Raw genomic sequence first — 20,885 nt, forward strand, 5'->3', positions numbered from 1 at the left:
TTAAAAACAGAACAATTCCCTGATTTATACCCATAAACATCACCTGAACACTTAGCATCTTGTACAAAAGCCATTCATACTCCTGTTCAGGAATTCCTCGGGTTTGGACCTGCTTTTGATGTTGCGAACCTTGTGAAGCCCATGAGTGGGAATCTCTCCCCCACGTTTTTAATAGTTGAGACATTTTTGCTAAAAAGAATGGGAAGACATGATAATCTCCGACCCTCACTCCCCACCCCACAGTGTTCCTGCACATTTACATGGCTCCTGGCTTGGTGTTCTGTTATCCTTGGCTTTAACTGGCAAAACGAAATAGCTATACCATTTTAATTATCACAATACCATTATTATGGATTTTTGGCGAAATCTTGATTTAAGGTCTATAAAAAATTTCCCTAGGAGAAGGTGGCTGAAAGAGTCTGTTAAAATGAATCTGTTTAATTTTTATGGAAACATTTTGCCTTCTCCAAAGCCACAGTACCTGACAGAAACTCGCACTAACAGAGTTTGGGGCATGTCTTCAAAGAGGTGTATTACAAGGGTGCCCAGGGGGCTCAGCAAGTTGAGCATCTGCTTTGGCTCAGGGCATGATCCTGGGGTCCTGGGTTCGAGTCCCCTGTGGGGAGCCTGCTTCTCCTCTCTGCCTCTCTGTGTCTCTCATGAATAAATAAATAAAATCTTAAAAAAAAAAAAAGAGGTGTATTGCAAAGGGAAACAGGCCTGGAAATGAGACATTTAACACCCAACCTCTGTACTAGAGAGGGCATGGTTTCTGATCCTCCAGGGAAACTCACAGTGACCAAGGGTATTCTGGGTACCAAAGAAGGACAATCTGATCAAAGGACAATCTTGGACTCAGAAGAAGAGGCAGGATCCACGAGGATCTCATCCCCAAAAACCTGTGGCACTCTGTATCACTCATCATATCCTTTTTTATAATCTCCTCTGGAAGGTATTTCTAAACCCCCCACATCTACATAAAATCTCTGAAGGCAGAGCACATCTATACTCCATTATGTCTCTCAAACTATAAGAAAAGCTGGTTTTTAATTGACTGATTTGTCCCAAAGTCTGGGCTTTTTTCTATCATGTTGGGGTCTGGGCAAATCTCAAATGCATCTGAGGAAAGAGATGGAAAGGAAAGGAATGAAAATTAATCATGTCATTTGGTCATATCGCTTTCTTGGATCACTTTACACCGTCTCCACATTCAAAGACAAATACTTCCTACTTCAAAAAATATATAAACAAAGAGCCGTTAAGTGTCCCATCATCCTAAATACTAACAATACTTTTGTTGATTAGCACCCATGGCTTGACTAATTATCAAATACATGAAAACGCAACCATCAAAACTCCACATTGCCACAGTGCTGTGGTTGGATTGACAGAAAAAGTAATACCTACTTTTCCAGTGGCAATGGTGGTGTGCAGTAGCTTCAATGTGTTTTTCATTGTGGAAGGGGTCTGATTTCTTTCATACGGATGTCGTTAGGAGGCTGAGGATTGGTGATGGAGTTAAGATGACAGAAAATGAAGCCATGGAAGAAAAGACTGCACAAATGCTTCATGCTACTCTAGTTAGAGATGAAAGGTGGGTGGAGTGAGCACTGGGCTTGCCTAGCTCATGTCATTGGGGAGAGATGTTCGAGAATGGAGTATAAAGAGCAAACACTGAAAGCACTCAGTTCTTGGAAACTTTGCTCTTTAGATTTTATGTGTTAGAAGCCGATCTTAAGGGCATTACCCACAGCGGTTTTGAGGTTTTTGAATAAAGGAGGAAAACAGGGGAATTGCATGGGCATCCTGATTGACCTCAATAGTTGATTTTATCTCTACATTATAGAACTGAATGAAAAAAGGAGCACTTTAGCCACATTTATCCACATGTTCTCTATAATGCTTGAATGCTAGCTTAATTTTGCTCCAAACTCCTGCTATGGATAGGGAATATATAGAATAAATATATGCATGTAGATCAAACCTATAGACCCACAGACTTTTTATGTGCTTTTCTGATATGAATTTGCATTACTAGAAGTTTAAAACTAGAAGATAAAATATAAATATCACTTTACGTGCTAAAATCAACATTCCCTTTTGCTTTTCTCTACAAATATTCTTTAAAAACTATCCATTTGTTCACAAATATTCAATGGGCATGTGCTGTGTGCAAGCCACCTTGCTAGAAACACTGGAAAATATAACCTCCCATTATATATGGTCTATATCCTCAAGGATCTTACAGGCTGAAAGGTAAGGTAATACCTACACATCCATAACTAATACAAAGCAGTGTGTTTCAAGCATCATAAAGCATTGCAGCCAGAGTGCTGCAAGACGTTACACTGGTAGACATCCTTCCTGGATGCATAAAGGAGTAGGTGTCATTTGAACCAGAGAGGTGGGTAAGATTTCAAGAGATGGAAATGGAAGTAGCATTTTCTAAGCAAAAGCACAGCATGAAAAGATATGCACAATTTGGGAAAGGCAAGGCACATTCAGGGAACAGTGAGCACAGTCTGGCTAGAGCAGTGGTTCTCAACACAGATAGTACCAACCACTGGGGGGGTTTCAGAAATTCCTGGTGGCAGTTTTGGCTGTCACATGACCACAGGTACAGGACTGTAACTGGGTGGGCAGAAGGTAAGGATGCCAGGTGTCCTGCAATGCATGGGACAATCCTTCACAATGAAATGTTTTTCTGCATCCCTCATGATTTTTGGAAAACCTATCGGACATTCAAGTAGATGAAAAAATCTCTGGTTATAATTACCGAAGCCTAGAACCAAAGCTCTATTTAAATATAAACATAAAGGTTTTTCTCTACAGTTTCAAAATGTTGGATCTTCTAGGAATAAAACTATCTAGAAATCAAGATAAGAGTTTACTTTATTCTACTAGGAATTTTACCAAGAGTTTTCAAGAGTTCAGAAAATCTCCCCCAACACTCTGGTATCTGAGCCACTAATATATACCTGCATCAATCTCAATTTATCACTGTTATATTCAAGATGATTTTATATATGTCCAAGCAGCTGGCTAGTTCATTATATTTTTTTCTCCAAGTATTTAGACATTAAACTATATCACTATTTAATTAAGTTCTTTTATTTCCTTTATGCTCCAATCACATGATTTTATTGATCATTTGGAAGTTATGCAGACAGATATAGAAAACAAATAATTTCACTTTAGGGTAGTAAAGGGACAATTACTGAGTATTTGTTATAAAAAGTGTGGGGGGATCGGCTTCAATACATCTGAGAACCACTGGACTAGAATGTGTGTAGGAAAGTGGTTAGAGATGTAAAGATAAGATGGGGCCAAGTGATTATGGGCTTAAAGAAGCCACCTGAGAAGCCTGTAACTGATTGGGTAGCACCTGAATGTGGTACTCTGCAATGGGATGCCCTCACATTACCATGATCAAAGCTGAGCTTCAGGGAGACTGAACAGTAGGCACTGTGTCAAGAGAACTTTAAAAGACAGTGGTGGCTGGAAGAAGAGTTAGTAATCCTGGTGCCTTGCTACGGTTCCTTATACAAGGTAAGGAAAGGATAGTTTATACAGAGATGCACTATTTAAAGATCAAAGATCAAAAGGGTTTTGTGACGCAAGTTTTGGGGTTAAAGGAGATGGGGAAACGGGAGATGGTGGGGGGGTGATGAAAGATAAAGATCTGGGAGTTGTTCACAAAATCAGAGTGATGGTTCATGCCTGATGGTGCCTTAAATAAGCTAGCAAAGAAACAGAGGAAATCCAAGTTCCGAACTTATGGTGATGTCCCCTTGTAGGAGGTAAGTGGGAGTTTAAAAGATAAAGCAAAAGAGAAAGAGGAGCAGTCAGATAGGCAGGAGGAAATCGGAATACAATAATGGCAGAAGCCAAGGATGGGAGAGAGGACGTCATCACCAGGGTGACATGCTGCAGAGGGGTCGAGGCCACCCAAGGGAGAGTACTAGCAAACTTCAAGATAGCAGTCTCAGTCGAGCCAGGGAGCGGAAGCCAAACTGCAAGAAGCTAGGAGTGAGTGGGTGTGAGGAAGTGGAGGCGACAAGTCTAAGTGACTCTTTCAAGAAGTTTGGTGGTTAGAAAGAAGAGAAATAAGATATTAGCTCAAAGGAGTAGTAAAGAAAAAAGAACGTTTTAGGATGGTAAGTCCGACCAAATAAGCAACAAAACGTGCCAGGGACTGTTTGCCAGGTTTTTTTATCTGTGAAATAAATGAACAGAGTCCCAGCAGCCTCTGTTACACCTCAAAGATTCTAGGATGAGCTGCTCAGCTGTACAAATTATTTTGGTTAAGAAATAAAGCGCCCTAACAAAAATCTGTTTCAGGAAAACAGGCCTGATCTCTCCATGGGACATAAAGGGGGGGGAAAAATACACTGCCCAGTTCTACTAGGTTCCTACTATAAGCTACAAAGTATCACTTGGGGAGCTCACCAAGCCCATCCATGAAGAGGTGTCAAAGCCAGATTGGCCCCCCTGCTTGGGGACCTAGAAGAGCATGCTGCACAATCCCCCAGGAGATGCTACATATTGGCAAAACTTTGAGCTCCAACATCAATGCCCCCTTTTTTTTTAAGATTTTATTTATATATTCTTGAGAGACACACAGAGAGAGAGAGAGAGAGAGGCAGAGACACAGGCAGAGGGAGAAGCAGGCTCCATGCAGGGAGCCCGACATGGGACTCGGATCCCGGGACTCCAGGATCATACCCTGGGCCAAAGGCAGGTGCTAAACCACTGAGCCACCAGGGCTGCCCCATCAATGCCTTTTTCCTTCACATCTGAACTGAGAGCATCCCAGCACCTACAACACAGGGCCGTCATACATATTACATATAATGTAAGGTATTATTATTGATATTCTTCATACCTCAAGATTAGAGTTACTGCTGCAGTTTAACAGGTATGGAACAGAGGCAGGGGAAAATGAAGTGGCTTTCCTACACTGCTACAGATACAGAAGAGAAGGCAAACTTCACAGCTTGCAATGTTGTGACCACATCAACTAGACCAGGCTGATTCTTCATTAACTCAATAGTCTGTACCAGCTCAGATCAAGTAAGTACTGATACTCACTATCTGTGGTTCTAAAATTAGATTTCTTTAAGACTAAGACTCTTGTGACCAATAATATCTATCTGTTGCTGAATACGTCACACAAAACCCGAAAATATCATATAAATAACCATGAAAAACTAGTATTTCAGAAGAATGGATTAAACTCTAGTCATGTTTCCACTCCTCTGCTTTCTTTGGGTCCCTGAAGCCTTACTCACCTTACTCGGCAGGTAAGCACAGGGTGCGGGCGGAGAAGGGCATCTGGGATCTGGTGCCAGGGAGGAGCCCAGCGGGCTGGGCAGTGGGCCCACCTGGAGGTGTCACAGACATTTGGCCAGTGTATTTTTTTCTCAGGGCTGGGGAACACAACTTAACAATGTTTCTGAAAGATCCCCTGAGATCATAATAGGAAGTTAGAGTCTTCAGAGTATCTATGGAATGCCCACAAGAAATGGCTTGGCCAAGGCTTATAAATATGTCACAACACAGGCGACTGTATCTCAGAAGCATGCTTAGTCTCCCCAGTGTCACTGGGTGAATTACAAGGAACTACAGTAGAGACAAAAGAGAGAGACACATACATTCTAAAACACTGTACCCAGGGGCGCCTGGGTGGTTCAGTGGGTGAGCATTTGCCTTCAGCTCAGATTGTGATCCCGGGGGCCTGGGATCAAGTCCCACATCTGGCTCCCTGCACGGAGCCTGCTTCTCCCTCTGCCTGTATCTCTGCCTCTCTCTGTGTGTCTCTCATGAATAAATAAATAAAACCTTGAAAAAAATAATATTAAACAAATAAATAAATAAAACGCTGTGCCCAATTTATAAACATTTACCTTATGTGGCACAAAAAGATGACCGATCTTTTATACTCAAGTATCAGCATCCCTCCCTTCGGAGCTCCCTTGTGTTTGAAAGCAGTGATGCAGCCATGCTAGACACAAAGGTCCCGGACACTGAAGAGACTGCCATGGTCCCGCTGAGCAATGAAACATACTGCGACTCACACCCAGCAGAGGCTTTGTCCAGACAATTTAAAAAACCATAAATAGGATAAGACACTATGGCTATCAAAATGAGGTCTTAAGATGGAACCAATGAATGATATAAGGATATATATTGATTAGGGTAAAATGAGAGAAGTTAGTGAACAGGCTATCTTTCTGCTCCATCATATCCAGATTCTGAAGGACAAAACCCCTCCATTTCCTGTAGGAAAGTAAGTATGGGATCATGCTCTGACACTGATTTCAGCTGTTTTGTTTTGTTTTGTTTTGTTTTTGTTTGTTTTCCAGCTTTGTAGAGAACAAAGTAAAAGATGCAATAATCTGGTTTGAGGCAGCTGATGCCACCCAAGGGCGAGTAGAGATACAGCTTTAGAATGCGGACACTTCTCAAAATGGAATAAAGGTTCATATTTCACTTTATATTATTCTCACATCATCATCCTAGACCACGAAAGGAAAAAAAAATTCTATTTAGGGCGCTTCTTGGATTTAGCAATCACTTAACAGTTCATGTACTTCACTGTTCACTAGTACCTGACAGTTAGTAAGCTGGGAAGTTGAACATTAGCAGGGAAAAGGCATAATCCCTGAGGAGAAGCCAGGGACATTCATTCAGGAACCCAGCTATCTCCATTGTTACAAACATCTTTTAAAATTTTGAACATGACCCACAATGAGTCCAACTCATGGTCTATTTGGTTTTATCCCACAAATTAATAAAAATAGAAACATTCCCATTAACGTGCTTATTTCCAGGATAAACTGAAGATCCGGATGCAAATATTTTATTGTATTGTCTCAAAGCAATATGATCCAGCTAAAGAAAAATAACAAATAAACCGAGCTACCCCATTCTTGCCAGGAAAAACTAAACTGAAAGAAAAAAGTAACAAAAGTAAGAGGAGGAAAAATTAGTGTTTTTTAAAAGAGCATTTACATAAATGTGAGCTTCACTGTATGAATTTCTTTGGTTTACTACCATGACACTTAAATGCTGAGGGAATCCATTAGTTTAACTCTCAGTAGAACTGACAAGATAAAAGGGAAAAAACATATACCAAATGAAATAAAGATTAATGTGGGAAAGGTTTCTTTTTTTCCCCAGCTAGAAAGGAAATCTCTCCACCCTTCTGGAAGACTAAGGAAACTAACAATGCCTTCATGTCAGCCTATTTAGCATGTAGCCCACCTTACAGCCTCACTTTACTATTTTAGGTCTTTGTCAAGTCACACACTTTTTTCCTACATCTGAGGATGATAGAAAAGCTTCCTTGTAAAGACCTTTTCTCTTATTTTTCTACAGAAAGATTTTATTTCGATTGGAAAGCAACGATGTGCATTTTACTTCCTTGAGAAGCTATCAGCATGCATTTTACTTCCTGTGCTCCTAAGACCAGAGAGAAAGACAACAAAGTGGCCCAGGAACTAAGCCATTTGGGGAGACACCTTCCCTTTAGAGATCACTGATTGGTATTTGGTGAAAACGGGATGGCCGGGGCGGGTGTCTGTTTCAGTCTGGACACACAAGTGGCCACCGCTCTGCAGAGCTGCTTGTGCTCAGGCCTGCATCCCTTATCCAGGTCCAGACGGCGAACACTTCATCCTAACGTTCTCGCCAGCCAGTACAAGTCCGGGCTTCAACAAGTTACGTGTTTCTTTTCTTACACAAGCCCAGAGACACAATAATACACTGTGGCTCTCATGAAAAGTATGCTAATTGGTGATGCTTTCCAGACATCGGTGTCAAAATTTACTTGTAGTTGGTGCCTACTTGCTCACGTTTCATTCGAGTTCAAATTATTTGCTCTGCAAGGGAAATGTTTACTTTTGTACACATTTTGGTTCCAACCTCCGAAACCATGGCTAGAAATTAATCTGAACCACTGAATGTCTGCTTTAAAATCCAAACCCAAGTCTACCAGTTTAATGCCATCAATTACAAATACACTGTTTTTAAAACTCTGTTGTGAATAGCGGAATAGTCTCACCACACACACCAGAGCCCTAGTCCTGACGAATTATTCAAAACTATAGTTCAAAATTAGTTAGCACTCATGATCTCATGCTTCAGGTTAGTTTTTTAGCAACTCGGAGAGCTCACTTATCCATGCATCTGTCTACTCTCACCTAAATCTCCAGCTACACATTCGTGTGGTCTCACACATATACACACAAGAACACCCATACCAAGGTAAAACAATCGCAGAACTGCCCCACTCCATTAATTTAATGCTGAATGAAAAAAGGTAGACCATCGCCTCCCTCTTCCTATCCCCTTGGTAAATATCAAACCAGTGTTTTTCACAGGATTAGTAACAGAAAATGGGTGACTTCCCTGATATAAATAACTCTACAGTGCACTTCATTGATTGTAAACCCTTGAATACACTAAATCCATTTCCTTAAAATAGTCGGAAATGAAACCCCTTTTCCCTTTATTTTAAATCAATGTTTCTCTGTATGCTTTCTCTTATTTATTTTACCATCTGCTATTTTGATTATTTATTTGTATGAGTATCACATGAACGGCAGAGGGAATTGATTTTGATGGTATTCTTCTGCAGTCGGAAAGGCCAAAATCTGATCATGAGTTCTAACCACAGCTGCCCTGGGAGCATTTTTAAGGCTAGTAATGTGTATCGGCAAATCACGTTTTTAAAGAAAAATTGCAGCAGCAACAGATGAATACTGCTAACACTTTTAATAAATATTATAAATTCATTTAGCAAACTATGCGATAGGCACAGGACAATACGCAAAATGCTAGAAGATATAATCTCTCACAAAACAAAAAGAAAACAAGAAAAGAAAAAGAAACGTAAGCCTAGTTTTGTCACAGTTTGGCTTCCTCCCACACATTTCCTGCCATTAAGGGTGCTGTAGTCCATGCTTAGAATGGAGCTTGGAGGAGTGCCCAGAAGAAGCCAAGAACAGCAATGGTGCATAGTAGGTACTCAATAAATACCTGACGACAGTGTGACCTAAGACCCATTCATTTCATGAATGTTTCCCGTCTCGAGACACTCCTTCCTTTTGCGCTTTTCTTCTCCAGGATGTTAACACTGACTTTCATGGCATATAAACTCCCTAACAGTAAGGTTCAATTCTGATTCTCACCATACTTAGGTTGGAAAAGTACCTTTCCAGCAGGCTTCCTTGCCTTTATGTGTCTCCCTTCTGTTTCTTCTTGTCTTTGATTCCTCCTGCTTCCTCCACCAAACTAAAATATCCCAATTGCACTGCAACACTGGAGGTCTTCTATAGACAAAGGTAGAATTTGCTCTAATCTCTGTAATTCCATGTTATGTAGAAATCCAATTCCATCTACTTCCAACCATCCTGCAGGAGAACCCACGGGCCACCCCACTGTCTGCTCCATCAACTCAGATTCTTCTGAATGGTCTTTACTGTTCTGTATCCTTAGTCCAGTTCTACCTCTCCAACTTGATTTTCCTCTTCTCTCCAACATTCACCCTCTGTTCCAATCTAGCCTTTCTCTTTCCGTCCCCTACATATCAAATCGTCTTCCTCTTCCCAGAGCTCTTAATAAAGGTCTTGAGTTCACCTAGTCATTTGTATCTCTTTTTTTCCAGATTGCATTTCCTCCAAGTGATCACGTTTCTTTGAGAATGTCCATCACACACTAACGATGATGAGATTTTTACATCCATTTTGCCATTTACAAATGAAAAACTATTATTATACATAATCTTCTAAAATCCCCACTATAGGGGCGCCTGGGTGGCTCAAATGGTTAAGCATCTGCCTTCAGCTCAGGTCATGATCTCAGGGTCCTGAGATTGAGCCCCCACATCAGGCTCCCTGCTCAGTGGGGAGTCCACATCTCCCTTGCCCTCTGCCTACCCCCCCCCATCGTGCTCTCATGCTCTCTCTCTCTCTCAAAAATATAAATAAAATCTTAAAAAAAATAAATACAAAATAAATAAAGTCACTATTATAGGTAGGTTTCAGTATCCCCATTTTTCTATTGAAAATGCCAAGGTCCCGAGAAACAAAGTGATTTGTCAAGGATGCGCATTCAGGAAGGGTCAGCACTGTGGCCTTCAGTTTGGTAATTTGAAGTCCCAATGGTCCCCCCACTCTGCCATATGCCCTTCCAGCTGCTGACCCATTTCTCTAACGCCCTTACAGAGAACACTCTAAAAGTGTGCTCATTTTCTAAATTCTTTTTCCCCACCTCCTACCCTCCATTTCTCTCCCAAACTTTCGCCAAGCGATCCTTTGAACCTATCCTTCGATTGACATTTCTTTTTGCCAAGATCACCAGGAACCCATGGTTCCTCAATAACCCAGTATTTCCTTCTGATTTTTCAATGTCACATCAGTGAAACATGAACTCTAGGTAGCTTCGAGACTTTAAGATGCTTAACAAATACTCTGTATGGCCTGCAAGTTCACACTGTTGCCATTTTTAACTTCCTACCCAGAATGCACCGTGACATTTGTTTAGCACCACATAATCAGAGCATCCCCATTCCTCCCTGTCTTTGCTTACCCACCTCCCTGTCTTATTTATTAACAAGGAAAAGTGCACTTTAGAACCACCTCGGCAAACCTGCCACAGAGCTTTTGACCTTGATAGCTGACTGAGCCTCTAATGTTTTCCCCTCTGTCACAGACCCTCCTCAGCCAAGTCACCACTTCCCTGGCTTAGTTCTTCTTCTGCCTTGTTCTGTGGGGCATACTCCTCCACAGAGCTGCTGCTTCTTTTCTCTACTTCATTTAGCCCCCTGGACATTAGAAGTCAGACACTAGAAAAGCTGGTTCCATTTTCACAAGTTTTGAATTAAAAAATAATAATAATTCAAATTACATTTTCAGGTAGGCTAAGGAGCTGAAAATAAAATACCTGCCAAACTGCTCCTGATTTTCCAGATATCATACTGAATTGAGGATAGTTTACATTTAAGGATTTCCTAAGAATCTTGAATCCATATTCTATCATCTTTCATGTAGCTAGACCTCCAGAAATTGGAAAAGCCATTGTCTGGCATTGGATCTTCCTTCCATTTGCCCTTCACCAGACACCCTATTTCCTATGGATCAGGAGAGAATTACTCTGCCCCTTGATTCAGCTATTCCTGATCCACAGTCTTTTTCTACTGATAAAAAATGAAGCACTATTTTTCCTTTCCCTTCGTGGTAATTAGTGAACCGCTACGTTCAAAAGACAGTCTTTTTTCCTACATACAGTTCTTTTCTCCATTAATTGATTTAAATTGTTTTTTTTCCTTCACTTGTATTTGATTCCTACTTACTTTTGATTCTCTCTCTCTCTTTTTTTAAGTAAGCTCTGTGCCCCATATGGAGCTTAAACTCACGACTCTGAGGTGAAAAGTCGCAAGCTCTAAAGACTGAGCCAGCAGGGTACCCCCATTACTAACTTTTGCAAAACAAAAACAAACAAACAATAAAGCATATAAAAATTGTTAAACTGGGTGATGGGCATTAAGGAAGGCATGTGATGTAATGAGCCCTGGGTGTTTTATGCAATGGATGAATAATTGAACTCTACATCTGAAACTAATGATACACTACATGTTAACTAATTGAATTTACATTTTAAAAGTTTTAAAAAAATTGATAAGCTTCTAGTTGGAATAACCTGAAATAATTTTGGCTGTGATAATATTTTCTGTACTTTCTTTAAATTCTCAGCTAGAATCTTTTCTCTTCTTGACTTTGGTTTGAATCATACTAAGCCATTTTTAAACATGAAATGCTTAATAGAGATGTGTGACCTAGGCAAGTCTCTTAACTTCTCAAGGCTCCTTCCTCACTTGTAAAACAATTTTTTCTCTGACCACTTCACAAGGTTATTGTGAAGTCAAAAGAATAACATAAACTTTGTAGACTATACATATATAGAATCTTTTTTCAAAGGCAGGTCTGAGAATCCTAAGTGGAGGCACACAGCACCACTCCAAAGGAGGAAATATGGAGATGGAGAGATGGAGCCTCAAAGAAGTGTGAAGAAGAGCCACAGAAGCCCCTCAAAGCATGATTACAGTACCCAGCACAGCATGCCCTTGGTCATTTCACATGCCAGACATCACATGAGAACCTGTCAAGTGGAATAAAGTGAAAGGAAAAAAAGGGACAAGAAGAATAGCAAGGAGGAGGATATACAATTAATTCAAGTTATATTGTGAGGCAGGCAACTATATCAAGAAATAAATAACTCCAAGGGCTGGAATATTCTTAAGGAACTAGAATAAAAAATTTCATACCAGTTTTTATAAACTAATTTTCAAACTGTTTATCTTTACCTAACAGAAGATTTACCATCTAGAGATTTGCCCACTTCCTTCTAATAATTAAAAAAAAAGAGGGGGTGTGTGGGTGGGTCAGTCAGTTGGGCATCTGGCTCAGGTCACCATCTCAAGGTCATGGATCAAACCCCGAGTTGGGCTCCATGCTGGGTGTGGAGCCTGCTTGAGATTCTCTCTTTCTCCCTCTTTCCCTCAGTCCCTCTCCGCCTCCGTCCCTCTCCCTCCAAAAACAAAATGAAATCAGCCTAGAAGATATGAACAAAATTGTGTAAAATAAAAAGGATGCATGAATATATATGCATACACACAAATATCACTCAGGAAAAACACTGAAAGGAAGTACATCAAAATACTAGCTGGGGTTATCTTTGGTGTTGAGTTTCAAGTGACTTTTATTTTCTTCTTTATGCCTTCTGAATTTTCTGAACTTTTTCCATCCAATGTTTTTCTTATGTAGTAATTAAATGAAAATAAACGTTCTTGTGAATGGATAAACTGTGACATATCTAAACAACAGAATATTATGCAGTATTAAAAAGAAATGAGCTCTCAAACCATGACAAGACATAGAGGAACCTTAAATGCATATTACTAAGTGAAAGAAGTGAATCAGGAAAGGCTGCATATTATATGATTCCGACTATATGACATTCTAGAAAAGGTAATACAATGGAGACATTAAAAAGATCACAGGTCAGGGGCTTGGTTGAGGGCGAAAGGATAAATAGGTGGGATTAGTTGGGATTTTTAGGGCAGTGAAACTACTCCATATGAAACATGTCATTACACATATGTCCAAATCCATACTATATACAACAAGAGTGAACTGTAACATAAAATAAGGACTTTGGGTGATCACAATGTGTTACTGTGCAATCATTGTTTGTAACAAAGGTACCACTTGGCGGGAGCTGCTGCTGTTGGGGAGGCTCTACACGTGTGGGGGCAAGAGACACAAGAGATGTCCATATCTTCCTCTCAATTATGCTATAAACCTAAAACTTCTCTAAAACAATTACATCTTAAAAATAAGTTTTATTCAAAATGTAAGAAGAAACAATGGGTAGCACTGCACCATATATATGCTTTTATTACTAGTCCCACAAATGTTATATTTTCACCAAAACAATGTATTTTCCACATAATCTAAATTACCAAAAAAGAATAGTACTACTTTTCTGCAATGGCAGAGTACTTATACATGGCAGCATTAAGGCCAACAGGAAAAAACAAATCCCATTCAGTAGGTAGGAATTCCTTTCTTGCGACTGATAATAATTTCCATTTCTCAAAGAAGAAAAGGTGGCCTCATAAAGATATGTCAGAGCCAGAGGAGTCCAAAGTTGTACTGCTGATTGTCACATGAGACCCTCTGTACCAGGGTTTCTCCCCTTGTGCCCCAGTCCTTCCCACTTCCCACCGAACTGAGGAGAAATAAAGAACTACAAATAATATTTGAGACTCTTGGTTTAGATTTGCCTTAACCTCTGACATAAAGTTTTATAAGGTTGCCTCCCAAAATCACTCACAGATATTCAAAGCCCTTGGTATCAAGCAGCAGAAAAAGTAGAGAAGAGAGTTGACTTTGTTGTTGCCAAGGAACTGGGCTGGCAAACTCAACTCCTTGAGGCCTCCATTTTCTCATTTATCAAAGAGGAGAAATGGATATAAAGCATCCAGCACAGAGCCTCATGGACCAACGGACATTCGTGGTTATGCTCTGCCCCCACCATGCACACACTCTCTTCAAATTGGGTAAGTTTTGTGGCACTCTCCTTAGCTTTGGAAACCCTTCTTGGAATCAAAATGGAAGCCCATTCTGTGAGACAGAGAAGTGTCCCCCACTTCTCTGGGCAATGGGAATAGTGAGAGAGCAAGAGAGCTTGCAGGTGCTGCTAGGGAGGGAGATCTGCTGGATGACAGAGCAGAGGGGAGAATATGCCACAATAAGCAGAGGTAAGATGGGAGACCATGGGATTGAGTTCTCAGTAAGGGCACAGAGCAGATGCGATAGGGACAAGGGACTGAAGCTGTCAGGAGATATGGTTGTGGCCACAACTGACAATAAAGTATGGCTAGTCATTAACTTTCACAAGTTATTAAAGGAAAAGCTGGGACCCTGCTCATTTTCCCTACACAGTAAGCCCTCTCATGTCCTGATACGTTCAACATAATACTGATTACTCAACTTGGCTCTATTCTCGATTTTGCTATGTTTCTTCCAAGTTGGCTTCTCAAAATTCTTTCATCAGCACCCAACATTCAGAGGCTCGGACACAGAGCAGACCAGCTATAAGCGTTTGCCCAATTAGTGAAGAAAGAGAGGACATATATATCTTATGAAAGCTGACTTTGCTTCCTGAGGTTTACTGATTTTAATGACCAAACTTGTTGAGGACAACAATGTCTAAGTATCGACATTAGAATTTCATGGAATTGCTTACAGGTACTTCTTAAGTGTGTAGAAATCTTGGGATTTAATGTCCTAATGTATAATCATCTTTTTAAAGCAATTATTTTAAATAACTTACAACCGCAAGTCTTCTGACTGCCTAACAATTGAGACCAATAATGTGACTATATTTTCCTGATGTGAAAACTATCGAAATCCATTCCAAGAACCAGACAAATAGCAACAGGTCTAGAACTAGGAATATAACTCAGCCATGGTTCAGCTTCAGGAGCTCTTCACAGTAGCAAATACTAACTAAGTAAAATAATTTCAGAAATTAAAAAATGTTTTTTTTCCAATAGACTTTTAGCATAACTTATTCCAACTTTGAAAACAATGAAAGGAGAATTTATAAATTAGCCAGAAAAGCCACCTATTCCTTCAAACACAAGGATCATCTTCCATCCCTCATGAAGTTTTCATTTACAGTGATATTTGACTCATCCTGTTGAGTACAGGGGTGCATAACAAAAGTGGTAATAACCAGAGGCATCTATCTAGATCATCAGGTTTCCTTCCTCTGGTCAGTTTGCACCACAAATCTCATGCTGCAAAGCTACATTTCATCTTTCATTGTCAGATTTTTTCCAACTCAGTTGCAAATTTTTATGATATTTCAGTTCTCCTAACAAGAGAGAATGAAGTGGTCATGCCACTCCATGCAGGGCTTCTCCTGGGCTGTGACTGAGGATGGAAAGTCAACCCTCAGCAAAAATGGATGTTCCATGTTGTTATATCCCATCAAGTCCCTTCCTAATTAACTAACTTCTATTCCTATACCACCACCGGGCTAGCAAGTGACAGGTTAACTACAATCAAACCATATCCTCGGCACAGCTCCTGGACAGCCTGGATGAAAGCAAAGGGAAAAGACAGCTCTCCTGCTTGGGTTATTATAGCTATGTGGCTCTACCAAGGAAATGCTGCCTCAAGCTTGACAATATATGGAACCAATATATAATATATAAGGGGAGCAAAAATAGGCTCTATAAATAAGAAAATGGGCATATATTCTACATTTTAGTCCATCTATGATTTCCTCATTACAGAACCCAGAAATCCCTGCAGCCCCAGCCCCAACCAACTTCCTTGCTATGTCTGATCTGTGCCATAAACATAGATTTCTAAAAGTACCCAGGGGAGTCCATGTGGGAATCCCCTGAGAAGTGATCAAGGCACAGGACCTTCCACTGGCACGCTATCTGAACACCCACTCTTGCTCCCTTTAAATCTGAAGACCTTTATGAAAACCTTTGTCCTTCTCGATGAGCCTTTCGACATTACTACAGCTCTGTGTCCAACCTCCCTAAAGCCCCGGCGACTGAACACACTCACTTGGTCTCTATCACAGTTTCTCAAAAGGAAAGGGAAGTTGGTTTTAAGTCTTACTCCAGGTAAAAAAGCTCAAGAAGAACAGATGACAAAGCCATGTTGGTGGGGGGAGGGTATACCAATGGGTCTTGTGTTGCCTCAGAGAATATACAATCTGTTTCATAACTCATTCCTTGGTCCACAATACTTAAAAGGTATACAGATGATAAGGAACAAATGCCCTTCTGCTGTCCACACATGTGTAAGGAAGAGATGTTTCCAAGTAACAAAGTATTCAGAAGAGAGCTCCTTTTTGTAATAGGAATAAACCACACCTCTTTTCCCTTGCTTTTCCTTCCGACTCTCAATCTCTTGACCTCAAGAGCAGAGAAGAGGAGACACGAATCCCTTTCAGGTCGACTTTTGCTACAGGAAAGGTAGCTCTAATTTTTAAGGATCCTTAGAAGGGGTCTTAAAAATAAATTATCTGAGGGCGGGGGAGACCCAAACATAGAAATCATGAAAATAAATAAATAATGTACCAAAGTGCCGAGGCCACAAAGAAAATATCACAGACAAGAAAGAAAGGAGGCCAGTGAAAGGAAGTGGGTTGTGCAGCCAATGGTGGGCTGCGGGCGGCTCTCCAACAGTGATGATGCTTTGGAAAAAGTAGTGGCTCAAGGGTCTGAAGTGTGCTTAATGAACCAATGAGCCCAAGTTATTTTGGAAGGAAAGAAAAATATGTTTTCTGAGTATTTTTCCTTTCCCCAAGCTTAGCACCACACCCGCTTAGCCTTCGTCCCAGTTGGGTCACCTGTTTCAAAGTCTGTTTCTTTCGTCTCTTTGATTATTTTTTTCCTTTAGAGAAAATTATATCCACTTAGCTCAAAACAAAGCACTCATCTGAGAATGCTACATATGTGCACATACTTTGTTTTTCATAGTTTCATCAGAGAGCTATCATGAGTGCTTAAAGCAAACCATCTGCAGGTGTGCTAATTTGTTATTACAAAAGTTGCTCCAACAGGTATTTAATAAGCAAAAGACTGGATTCAAGAATAAATCTAAAAATAAAAACTGACGTTTGGCCTCGCTGAGAGAGGCTAAAGCCAGGAAACAAGGCTCTTTGCTTCCCTGCATCCCAGCTCCAAAGTGGACAGGATGGCACACTCAGCAGGTCTTTCTCAGGTTTGTTCTGCTCAGCTTCGCCACTGCTCTGCCAGCTTTTAAATGCATGAAGGTTTCTGTTTTCAGAAATAAATCCTGCCCATAAACGCTCTCCTTCCTTCTCTGTGCCCATACATTCCTTGAGGGTGATTTGTGGATCCCATCTCTCAAACTCCAGGTTACATAAACTTTGGTGTCACCTGGAAGTGCTTTTAATTTCTCCCAGGAGGAAGGAACAGAGAACAAAAAATGAGTCAACTTCATAAAACCCCACCTTCTGGATCTGGCATAGACAAGTCAAATATACCTGAGTTTTTCCAAAAATAAAATCTCACTCGGTCCCACATTCTTGATAACACTTCTGTTCTAATTACCAATAATAATTTTTTTATCATGTGGCAGATTTGTTCCTCTTTTTTGGTCATATTTTTCTCAATCAAAGATTCTAATGGCCACTGAAGCAAGACAAATTACCCTCATCATTTGTGTCTATAAACCTCTGCAATTCTGAGCTTCAGAATTATAATGGGAACCAGAAATAGTGCCCCTGACTTTAAAAGCAGAAAGGTGGCGCTTTGTTGCACTTCATAAACACACAGAGAAATGCTAATATGGAGGGGATTTGAATGAAAAGCCATCTGGCCAAACCCTCAGCCTTTAGTCACCCATCCTATTTAACAACTCTTATAGTCCAGGAGTCCTTCTCTAAATCCAACCTAAATCTATCATGCTTCAGTGAAAACTTGTTCTTTCTCTGACCGTGCCAGAAACAAAACAGCTGGTCACCATACACAGCTTAATAACTCCTCATAATTTTGAAGTCTGTTATTAAGTCATTTCTGTCTCCTCTTCTTGAAGCAAAATAATCCCACGTCTTTCAACTTATAGGTTCAATTTTACAATCCTTTAATCATCATCAATGCTCTGCGCTAAACATTCTTCAGTTTTCCATGTTGCCTTCATGTTTTGAAACCCAGCTCACCTTTGGAATTGTTTCTCGTTGTCCATAAAAGCCCGAAGACTCGACTTGAATGGTAACCTACTGCTATGTTTGGGTAATTTTTGGTACAAACCTGCTCCTAGGGCTCCTTCTAGAAGAAAAAAACATGTTCGTCGGGACCCGGTGTTCTTACTACTTAGTGCTGGTCACAGAGCAGCCGTTCCCCTCCTCCCCCATCTACTCCCACTCAATCTTCCTCACCAGACAGAGCTCTTCCAGGTCTTTCTCAACTTACTTTCCCTAAATGATCCTATTATAAAATGAGTATCTAGCTAATCTGATCTGATCCACTTACGCAAACCAAGTTATTAACCAAAAATGTCTTCAAATGTGTTCTCCATGGCAGATAACATCTCTGCAGGTCCTGTCCTCAAAGCCTTAACCCAAAGAAGAATCTTAGGCACCCTGGCGAGGATCACACGAGAGAGGTTTAGGGCCTGTGGGGGTGGACGCAGAGAACCCTTCTGTGCTCCTCACATTACGCTACGGAGACCATGGGTAGAATGATACAACCAGCAGCTTTGAGGGAGGTGATTCTGGTTATCTTTTTCTGCAAACCTTTTCTCAACTTCGCAGGCATTCTCCTACTGCTTTCTCTTCTACCAAAATTAGACAGTAGATTCTGACACTGAGCATGTTCGGGGCTTGATACGTGATATGTCCTTTACCTTGAAGCGTCTTCCCTGGCCTTCTCGAAGCTGGCTCCTTCTCACCCTTCAGCCTTGGCTCTAATGTCATCTCCTCCCAAGTGGTCTTCCCTGCACACTCTAGAATAGGTTCCTACCCGTCCCCTGATGCCCCATTATTCTTTGGGGCATGGCTCCATCAGTTCCCTTTAAAGTACTTATCACAATTTACAATCAGATGCAATTAAACACAAATGCTGATGCGCTCATCTCTCGTCCATCTTCCCCTCAGGATGCAGGCTCCTCAAAGGCAGGGATCGTATCTGTTTTGCCTCGTGAGCCTGGCACCTGGCTAACTGTACCCACTCAAAAATCATTTTTGAACGAATAAATATCCCCACTGCCAGAGATATTTACATTTTTAAAGCAGATCTAATGGTCATTAAAAAGTGGCTCTGGTAGCTATAATAAAGGGGGCAGATGTTTATGGTGGTGGGATTGTTTAGTAGGAGGAAGGGGTAGGGGTCCTCCTCCTCGGACCCATGCAGTCTTAGTCAGACGAGGCCAGCCCGCCCTATAACAGAGACAGCTGCTGCCTCTTCCAAGACCTTCACTAGAACCTGCTGTCCATCCCATTGTCTCACTCCTGCTCCTTCAAGCAACCTATCTCGTTTCCCGTTATTCTCTCTCCTTTTGGCTTCAACAGAGGCATGCCACTTAACAGCATTCCATCGTTGTCCTGATGCTACTTCCTTACCACCATCACCTCCACAAAAGGACCATCAGTGCCACAGGAAAACATCCAGGCGATTAGCATCAGAACACAAGCAGTGGCAATCTTTGGAGATGTGATTAGGGACACTTTTTATTCTCTTAACTAATTTTTTACTTTCTACTCTTTCTACCATGTACTTGCCTACATTTTCTTCCCATGCAACTTTTTTTTTTAAAGATTTACTTATTTGAGAGATAGAGAGCAAGTGCACATGTGTGCATGAGTGAGGGAAGGGGCAGAGGGAGAGACTCCTCAAGCAGACTACACACTGAATGCAGAGCCCTAGCCAGGGTTCAATCCCACAACCCATGAGATCACAACCTGAGCTGAAAGCAGTCTGATCCCATGCCTATCAGACTGAGCCACCCAGACGCTCCTCATATTAACTTTTTGAAGGTACCCGGACAGCTCAGTTGGTTAGGCATCAAACTCTTGGTTTCTGCTCAGATCATGATCTCAGAGTCACGGGATCAAGCCCCACCTTGGGCTCCTTGCTCAGCACGGAGTTTGCTTGTCCCTCTCCCTCTATTTCTCCTCCTGCGCTCTCTTTCTCTCTCTCTCTCAAATAAATAAATAAATAAATAAATAAAATCTTTTATTTAACTTTCTGTTCGAGCACTATTTCACTGGTATTGAAGTAAGTTTCTACTGAGGGTTAACTCACACATCTTATTTTATCTCACAAAATTCAGTGTTTTCAGCTCAAACTTCCACTTGAGCGAATTCAAGACTCTTCAACAAACATGTGCACACACACATACACACATCTATGCCTTCTATGTGTGAGGCCTTAAACCCTGCGACCTATTTGCCACAGAGCACTGCTACTACATCTCCAGGTTTCCTTCTTAAGTAACGCCACTTCATAACATCAACCAAAAGCCTGACCAGGAGCTTCCACAACTTCCATGACAAAGCATCAGGGAGTCTTAGTGAATAACCAAGCAAGACGAGACCTGGGCTCCTTTCCCACCTCCACAGATCATCTGCTGAATTGCAGAGCAACATAGAGCCAATGAGTTTTCAAATGGCCATGCCTTGGTTTACCCACCTGTAAAATGTACAATGTATCCCTCAAAGGGGTGTAAAGAGAATTGAGTGAGGTAATGTCTAAGTGTTTGGAACTCCTTGGCAGAAAGGCGCTACATAATTACTATTTGGTATTTAAGTTGCCCTTCATGTGC

General features: G+C 41.0%; 1 protein-coding gene and 1 long non-coding RNA gene across 5 annotated transcripts in view; one reads left to right on the plus strand and one right to left on the minus strand.

The window, feature by feature from the left end:
- Nucleotides 1-20,885, minus strand: part of RUNX2 (RUNX family transcription factor 2) — a 220,174-nt gene that overhangs the window by 75,663 nt on the left and 123,626 nt on the right. The gene's annotated exons all lie outside the window — the stretch shown is intronic.
- LOC140636943 (uncharacterized) lies at nucleotides 5,525-8,115 on the plus strand. The gene is made up of 3 exons (XR_012034208.1): nucleotides 5,525-5,697; nucleotides 6,366-6,480; nucleotides 7,381-8,115. It is a non-coding gene; the product is annotated as an uncharacterized lncRNA (long non-coding RNA).

This window comes from Canis lupus, chromosome 7 (genome assembly GCF_048164855.1).
Source record: "Canis lupus baileyi chromosome 7, mCanLup2.hap1, whole genome shotgun sequence".
NCBI classification, from domain to species: domain Eukaryota; kingdom Metazoa; phylum Chordata; class Mammalia; order Carnivora; family Canidae; genus Canis; species Canis lupus.